Below are 9,575 nucleotides of genomic sequence, written 5' to 3' on the forward strand. Positions count from 1 at the left end.
CAACAGAAACAGAAGCTGGTTCTTTGAGAAAATCAAAAAGATAGATAAACCCTTAGCCAGACAAACCAAAGGACACAGAGAGTGTGGCCAAATTAACAAAATCAGAAATGAAAAGGGAGACATAACAACAGAATCAGAGGAAATTCAAAAAAATCATCAGATCCTACTACAAAAGTCTATATTCAACAAAACTTGAAAATCTACAGGAAATGGACAATTTCCTAGATACCAGTTCCCAAAGTTAAATTGGGAACAAATAAACCATTTAAACAACCCCATAACTCCTAAAGAAATAGAAGCAGTCATTAAAAGTCTCCCAAACAAAATGAGCCCAGGTCCAGATGGGTTCAGTGCAGAATTCTATCAGACCTTCATAGAAGACATCATACCAATACTATCCAAACTACTCTACAAAATTGAAGCAGATGGAGCACTACTTACCTCCTTCTATGAAGCCACAATTACTCTTATACCTAAACCACACCAAGATCCAACAAAGAAAGAGAACTTCAGTCCAATTTACCTTATGAATATTGACACAAAAATACTCAATAAAATTCTTGCAAACAGAATCTAAGAGTACATCAAAACAATCATCCACCATGATCAACTAGGCTTCATCCCAGGTATGCAGGGATGGTTTAATATGTGGAAAACCATCAATGTGATCCACTATATAAACAAACTGAAAGACAAAAACCACATGATCATTTCATTAGTTGCTGAGAAAACATATGACAAAATTCAATACCCATTCATGGTAAAAGTCCTGAAAAGAACAGTCATTCATGGCCCATACCTAAACATAGTAAAAGCAATATACAGCAACCCTGTAGCTAATATTAAATTAAATGGAGAGAAACTTGACACAATCCTACTAAAATCAGGGACAAGAAAAGGCTGCCCACTCTCTTCCTACTTATTCAATATAGTTCTTGAAGTTCTAGCCAGAGCAATCAGAGATCAAAGGAATTCAGTTGGGGAGGAAGAAGTCAAAATATCACTATTTGCAGATAATATGATAGTATATTTAAGTGATCCTATAAGTTCCACCAGAGAACTACTAAACCTGATAAACACCTTCAGCAATGTGGCTGGGTATAAAATTAACTCAAATAAATTAGTAGCCTTCCCCTACACAAAAGAGAAACAAGCCTAGAAAGAAATTGGTGAAACAATACCTTCCAGAATAGTTCCAAATAATATAAAATACCTCAATGTGACTTTAACCAAGCAAGTGAAAGATCTGTATGATAAGAACTTCAAGTCTCTGAGGAAAGATATTGAAGAAAGTCTCAGAAGATGGAAAGATCTCCCATGCTCACGGATTGGCAGGATTAATATAGTAAAAATGGCCATTTTACCAAAAGTCATCTACAGATTCAATACAGTCCCCATCAAAATACCAATCCAATTCTTCGTAGAGTTAGACAGAACAATTTGCCAATTCATCTGGAATAACAAAAAACCCAGGATAGCTAAAACTATCCTCAACAATAAAAGGACTTCCAGGGGAATCACTATCCCTGAACTCAAGCAGTATTACAGAGCAATAGTGATAAAAACTGCATGGTATTGGTACATAGACAGGCAGACACACCAGTTGAATAGAACTGAAGACCCAGAAATGAACCCACAAGCCTATGCTCACTTGATTTTTGACAAGGGAGCCAAAACCATCCAATGGATAAAAGATAGCATTTTCAGCAAATGGTGCTGATTCAATTGGAGGTTAGCATATAGAAGGCAGATTGATCCATTCCTATCATTCTGTACAAAGCTTAAGTTCAAGTGGATCAAGGACCACTACATCAAACTGGATACACTCAAACTGATAGAAGCAAATGTGAGGAAGAATCTTGAACACATGGGCAGTGGAGAAAATTTCCTGAACAAAACGCCAAGGGCTTATGCTCTAAGATCAAGAATCGACAAATGGGATCTCATAAAACTACAAAGCATCTGTAAGGCAAAGGACACTGTTGTTAGGACAAATCGGCAACCAACAGATTGGGAAAAGATCTTTACCACTCCTACAACTGATAGAGGGCTTATATCCAAACTATACAAGAAGTCATGAAGTTAGACTGCATGGAGGGAAATATCCCTATTAAAAATGGTGTTCAGAGCTAAACAACGAATTCCCAGCTAAGGAAGGCCGAATGGCTGAGAAGCACCTAAAGAAATGTTCAACATCTTTAGTCATAAGGGAAATGAAAATCAAAACAACCCTGAGATTCCACCTGACACTAGCTAGAATGGCTAAGATCAAAAACTCTGGTGACAGCAGATGCTGGCAAAGTTGTGGAGAAAGAAGAACATTCCTTCATTGTTGGTGGGATTGTAGACTGGTACATTCTGGAATTCAGTGTGAAGGTTCTTCAGAAAATTGGACATTGCACTACCTGAGGACCCAGCTATAACTCTCTTGGTTGGGCATATACCCAAATGATGCCCCAACAAATAACAAAGACACATGCTCCACTATGTTCATAGCAACCTTATTTATAATAGCCAGAAGCTGGAAAAAACCCAGATGCCCTTCAACAGAGGAATGGATACAGAATGTGTGGTACATCTACTCAATGGAATACTAATCTGCTATCAAAAACAATGATTATGAAATTCATAGGTAAATGGATGGTACTGGAAAGTATCATCCTGCTTGAGGTAACCCAATCACAAAAAAACACACATGGTATGCACTCATTGATAAGTGGATATTAGCCCAAATGCTCGAATTACCCTAGATGCACAGAACACATGAAACTCAAGAAGGATGGCCAAAAGGCAGATGCTTCACTCCTTTAAAAGGGGAACAAGAGTACCCTTGGGAGGGAATGGGGGGTAAAGTTTAGAACAGAGCCTGAAGGAACACCCATTCAGAGCCTGCCCCACATGTGGCCCATACATATACAGCCACCGAACTAGATAAGACCGATGAAGCAAATAAGTGCAGGCTGACAGAATCCGGATGTAGATCTCTCCTGAGAGACATAGCCAGAATATGGCAAATACACAGGCAAATGCCAGCAGCAAACCACTGAACTGAGAATGGGACCCCTGTTGAAGGAATCAGAGAAAGGACTGAAAGAGCTTGAAGGGGCTTGAGACCCCATATGAACAACAATGCCAACCAACTAGAGCTTTCAGGGACTAAGCCACTACATAAAGACTATATATACATGTACTGACCCTGGAATCCAACTGCTTAGGTAGCAATGAATAGCCTAGTTAGGGCACCAGTGGAAGGGTAAGCCCTTGGTCCTGCCATGACTGAACCCCCATTGAATGGCATTCTTGGGGGAAGGGCAGTAATGGGGGGAGCATGGGGAGGGGTACACCTATATAGAAGGGGTGGGGGAGGTGTTAGGGGATGTTTGCCTGGAAACTGAGAAAGGGAATAACAATTGAAATGTAAATAAGAATTAACCAATTCAATAAAGATGGAGAAAAACAAAACAAAACAAAACAAAAAAAAATTGCTTTTGTTACCTCCTATATATTTTCATACTTTTGTGTTATTTTGTTCAATTCTATATTTGTTCTCTTTTTCATTTGTTTGATGATCCCTTTATCTAGTGTGTTTCAACTGCATGATTTTATGTATGTTTTAGATTTCTTTTGTTGATATCCAGTTTTATTCCACCATGGTCACAGAGAGTACAAGAGTTGGTTTTAATATTTCCATGAATGTGACCAATACATTGTATTCCATTTTCCAAAATTAAATAAAATGGCTTTAGTTGGAAAAAATATTTCCATATTTGTGAAAAGTTGCTTACTGACATGTCGAATGGTCTATTTTAGAGAATTTTTTTATGTTCATTGGGGAACTTCTCATTAAGTGTTTGGATCTGTAAACTTCTAGAATATTTGATCTGTTATGTAACTGCATCAAAGATCCTCTTTGTTTTGTTGGGATGATTTGTCTTTCGATGAGAGTTGAAGCCATTTATCATTATTATGGACTTGTCTTGGTTTTTACACTTACTAGTACTTTTTACAATGATAACTATGCACCTTTGCTCAATATGTCTATGTTTTAAGCTGTAATATCCACCTGACGGATCAATTTCTTAATCATTAGAGAGTGAAATCTGCATTTCTTCTGACCCTTTTAGTTTGACATCTATTTTGTTCAATATGAGAACATCCCAGTGTGCTTAATTCCTAGTCCTTTTTGCAAGAAATGATTTTATTCTACTTTTCACCTTAAGCTTTTGTTTTTCTTTTCTGGTAAAATGCCTTTCTTGAAGCCAACAAATAGTTGTGTCATTTTATATTATTAATTGAATGTACTAACCTGTCTCTTTTATTGAGACATTAAGACCTTAATCTTTAGAGTTTTACTGTGGGTTAAATATTACTATCGTCTTGTAATTTAATTTATAATACTTGACATCTTCCTATTAACCTATATTTTAATTATTATTTAATAGTAGCTAATGGCCCCATGTGCTTGTCCTTCCCTTTAGTACAAAGAATATTTTCTTTTCTTTCTTTCTTTTTTTATTAACTTGAGTATTTCTTATATACATTTCGAGTGTTATTCCCTTTCCCGGTTTCCGGGCAAACATCCCCCTCCCCCCTCCCCTTCTTTTCGGGTGTTCCCCTTCCCATCCTCCCCCCATTGCTGCCCTCCCCCCAACAATCTAGTTCACTGGTGGTTCAGTCTTAGCAGGACCCAGGGCTTCCCCTTCCACTGGTGCTCTTACTAGGATATTCATTGCTACCTATGAAGTCAGAGTCCAGGGTCAGTCCATGTATAGTCTTTAGGTAGTGGCTTAGTCCCTGGAAGCTCTGGTTGCTTGGCATTGTTGTACATATGGGGTCTCGAGCCCCTTCAAGCTCTTCCAGTTCTTTCTCTGATTCCTTCAACGGGGGTCCTATTCTCAGTTCAGTGGTTTGCTGCTGGCATTCACCTCTGTATTTGCTGTATTCTGGCTGTGTCTCTCAGGAGCGATCTACATCCGGCTCCTGTTGGCCTGCACTTCTTTGCTTCATCCATCTTGTCTAATTGGGTGGCTGTATATGTATGGGCCACATGTGGGGCAGGCTCTGAATGGGTGTTCCTTCTGTGTCTGTTTTAATCTTTGCCTCTCTATTCCCTGCCAAGGGTATTCTTGTTCCCCTTTTAAAGAAGGAGTGAAGCATTCACATTTTGATCATCTGTCTTGAGTTTCATTTGTTCTAGGGATCTAGGGTAATTCAAGCATTTGGGCTAATAGCCACTTATCAATGAGTGCATACCATGTGTGTTTTTCTGTGATTGGGTTACCTCACTCAGGATGATATTTTCCAGTCCCAACCATTTGCCTACGAATTTCATAAAGTCATTGTTTTTGAGAGCTGAGTAATATTCCATTGTGTAGATGTACCACATTTTCTGTATCCATTCCTCTGTTGAAGGGCATCTGGGTTCTTTCCAGCTTCTGGCTATGATAAATAAGGCTGCGATGAACATAGTGGAGCACGTGTCTTTTGTATATGTTGGGGCATCTTTTGGGTATATGCCCAAGAGAGGTAGAGCTGGATCCTCAGGCAGTTCAATGTCCAATTTTCTGAGGAACCTCCAGACTGATTTCCAGAATGGTTGTACCAGTCTGCAATCCCACCAACAATGGAGGAGTGTTCCTCTTTCTCTGCATCCTCACCAGCATCTGCTGTCACCTGAGTTTTTGATCTTAGCCATTCTCACTGGTGTGAGGTGAAATCTCAGGGTTGTTTTGATTTGCATTTCCCTTATGACTAAAGATGTTGAACATTTCTTTAGGTGTTTCTCAGCCATTTGGCATTCCACAGCTGTGAATTCTTTGTTTAGCTCTGAACCCCATTTAAAAAAAAAGAATATTTTCTAACACTTTCTTTAATTTAGCTTAGTGGTCATGAGTTCCTTAAACTTGCTTTAATCAGAATTATGGATCGGCAGCTGTTATCCTGAAACACACCATCGTGTGATCTGTCTTTAAGTTTTTTGTTGATAAATCTGCTTTTACTGTCATGACCTGCCTTTATATGTGATTTAGTGTTTCTCCTTTGTATCTTTCAATATACTTCTTTGTTTAATATACTTAAGAGTTTTTAGTATAATATGACATAAGAAGGTCTGTTTTCTGTTTTTGTCCACCTGGTATTCTGAACATTTCCTCTTCTTGGATACACATCTTTTGTGATGATTTCAGTAATTTTTATAATGGTTTAATTGAAAATACCTTATATGGTTGTGAGCCTAGCCTTTAATGGCTGAGCCGTGATACATTTACACAACGGAGTACTACTCAGCTATTAAAATCAATGACTTTATGAAATTCATAGACAAATATATGGATCTAGAAAATGTCATCCTGAATGAGGTAACCCAATCACAAAAGAACACACATGGTATGTACTCACTGATAAGTCAATATTAACCCCAAAACTTGGAATACTCACAATAAAATTCACAGGCCATATGATGCTCAAGAAGAAGGAAGACTGATATGGATGCATCAGTCCTTCTTAGAAGGAGGATCAAAATAAGGGAGTAAATACAGGGACAATGAGTGGATCAGAGGCTGAAGGAAAGGCCATCCAGAAACTGCCCCACGTGAAGATCTGTCCTATATGCAGCCACCTAACCCAGTCACTATTGCTGATCCCAAAAAGTGCTTTCTGTCAGGAGTCTGATATGGATGTCTCCTGAGAAGCTCTGCCAGAAGTTTACTGATACAAATTAAGATTCTTGCAGCAAACCATCCAACTGAGCACACGGACCCCAGTGGAGGAGTTGGAGAAAAAACTGAAGGAGATATAAGAGTTTGAAACCACATGGGAAGAACAACAATATTAGCCAATCAGACCCCCCCCCAGAGCTCCCAGGACTAAACCACCAACTAATGATTACACATGAGGGGACCCATGGTTCTAGCTGCATATGTAGCAGAGAATGGCATTGTCTGGTATCTATAGAAGGAGAAGCACTTGGACCTGTGAAAAATCCTTCCCCAGTGTAGGGGGATGCCAGGGTGTTGAGGTGGTGGTGGTGGGAGAGATGGAGGGGAAGCATCCTTATAGAAGCAGGGGAAGGGGTATGGGAGAAGGGGAAGCCGAGAAAGGGGATAACGTTTAAAATGTAAACAAATAAACTATCCAATTTAAAAAGTTGAAAATAAAAAAAGAAAATACCTTTTGTCTTTGTTATTAGATTCTTCACCCTCTCCTTTGCTCGAGGTTAATAGATTTGATATTTCTACAATGTTCTCATACTTCAGATGTTGTCCTACTTTAGTTTTGGTTTCTGTGATAGAAAACTGCACAAAACTTATTTGGGAAAGGAAGGGTTTATTTGCCTCACATTTTATAGTACTACATTGAGAGAAGCACCAGGCAGGATTGCAAGCAAAAACCTAGATGCAGGAATGAGACAAGAGCAGAGACCATGGAGAACACTACCTAGTTGCTTGATTCCTCATTCAGTTACCTTTCTTGAACAACTCAAGCCGATGTTCATAGGGATAATATTTCCACTAAGGACAAGGCCTCTGTACATCAATTAATAATCAAGAAAGTACTCCAAAGACATGTCCACCTACTAGTCTGATGAAAGCAGTAGTCAGTTGAGGTTCCTTCTTCCTAGGTTTTTGAAGATAACAAGTAAAACTAATTATAACACAATTCTGTTCACATCTTCTTACTAACTTGTCTTTGTCATCCTTAGAATGCTCCAATTTCTTTACCTAGTTATCTGGCTCTAGTATTTCATTTTCCATTTTATCATTTCTATTCAGGAAAGAATAAAGTAGTTAAACAGCAACAAAAATTTAACGAATAGAATAAATTAAGGTGCATAAATCACAGCACAAAAAATGTAAGAAGTACAGAAAAAAAAAAGAAAACAGCATGTGACCTTCAAAAATTGTCAATCCTATAGTAGTAAGAATGAATTAAAAGAAAACGTTATAAGAGATTAGAAGGAATATTATCACCATGCTGAAAGATATGAAAGATGACACAAGTAAACTCCTGGATTAATTATCGATGAGTACAACCTACTGAATAGAAAAAGAACATCTGTATTAATATGGTTTGAAATTGGCATCAATAAAAGGGATATGGTTCTTGAAAACAGAAAAAAGATGTGTCTTGTTTTACAACCCAACTCATAAGTATCTTATTTCTTGGAGAATTGATATAATTAATATTTATGAATGCAAATATTGGAAATGTGTAAGAATGATTTCCAGCATGTCACAAAAATGATAAGAAGTTTGCTACAAAAGAGATGGGACTGGGAAATATTATACCTTTCATCCTGTTTCTCAAATACAAACCAACGTGCAGCCATATCAACTTCTCTCTTGTTCTGACTATGTCAGTGTTAAAGGCAGAGGAGAGTTTAAGTGGAACTGGCACAGATTTCTCATATATCCTTAGTGGTAACATTGCTCCACAAGACGCAGCTCAGAGAGAATATGGCAAGAACATCAAGAAAAATGGTGCTTGATTTCTCTTGATGGCTCTTTGCAAAATGTAATCTCTAAGAAGCGAGTGTTGTATTTAACCTCTTGGTGATGCCTAGAACTTTATTCTACTTATCTGGAATACTAATGCACAGTCATCTTTCAATTCTTCTTGATTATAAGCAGTGGTCTTATAGACTATGGTCATAATGTGACTCTATATAAGACACTAGTCAAGATTTGAGTTAGTGCTCTGACTCAAAGTGTGAAAACAACCTTGAATAATTTTCTATTTCTTGATAATTTTGTCTATTTTTATACAAAATAGTAGATACCATTAAAAGAGTTTTCAAACATAAACGTCATTATACTTTCTTCTTTGCCTTTGCTCACTATACTTCCCCAGGCATGTGGTTTCTAATAGGTTCTCATTCTTCTCACAGATAACCTCCATCACCATCACCTGCAATTTTACACTTCTTTAGAAAATGCTCATAAAATAGTTACTGAGGATAATTTTTATAATGTGAATAGAGATTAAAAATTTTCTTATAGACCCACAATATCTGGAGTTTTTCTACTTACCCCCTCCCCAGGGGAATTAATGAATTCTTTGATTTTATTCCCAAAGAAATGGCAGGCTTGTGATGTTTCAAGAATAAGTAAAAATAAATAAATATATATAAATTAATTTAATTAAACATTATATTTTAAAAAGAATGGGAAGATGTAGGGCTCTGGTACAGTGGGGTTCTTCCACAGAGATCTCTTTCAGGGTTAGGTGCTTAGGTTCAGGCTAGGTTGAGAAATCTCAGGCAGGGAGGGGGAAGAGCTTGTGCTACCCTCAGCTGCCATTCCTTCCCTGTTGAGCTGCTGTTTCAATTGCTCAGGCCTGGGTGAGCCAACAGGAGACTGACTACCTAGCAAGGGGGACTGGGAAGCTTCTGCCAGTAATTTGGGGAGAGCAGATATCTTCCCAAGTGGCATTGTTACAGCTCTTATGACAGAAGTTCTCAAGACGATGGAATATTCCCTGCACAGGTTTAATTCTAAACACAGCAATTAAAATACAGCTTTTTGGATGGGTCAGACCTCATCTACATATTCGGAGGCTTGATCCTGTTTCTATGAATG

Source organism: Rattus norvegicus, chromosome 4, assembly GCF_021556685.1.
Source record: "Rattus norvegicus strain SHRSP/BbbUtx chromosome 4, alternate assembly SHRSP_T2T, whole genome shotgun sequence".
Lineage (NCBI taxonomy): Eukaryota > Metazoa > Chordata > Mammalia > Rodentia > Muridae > Rattus > Rattus norvegicus.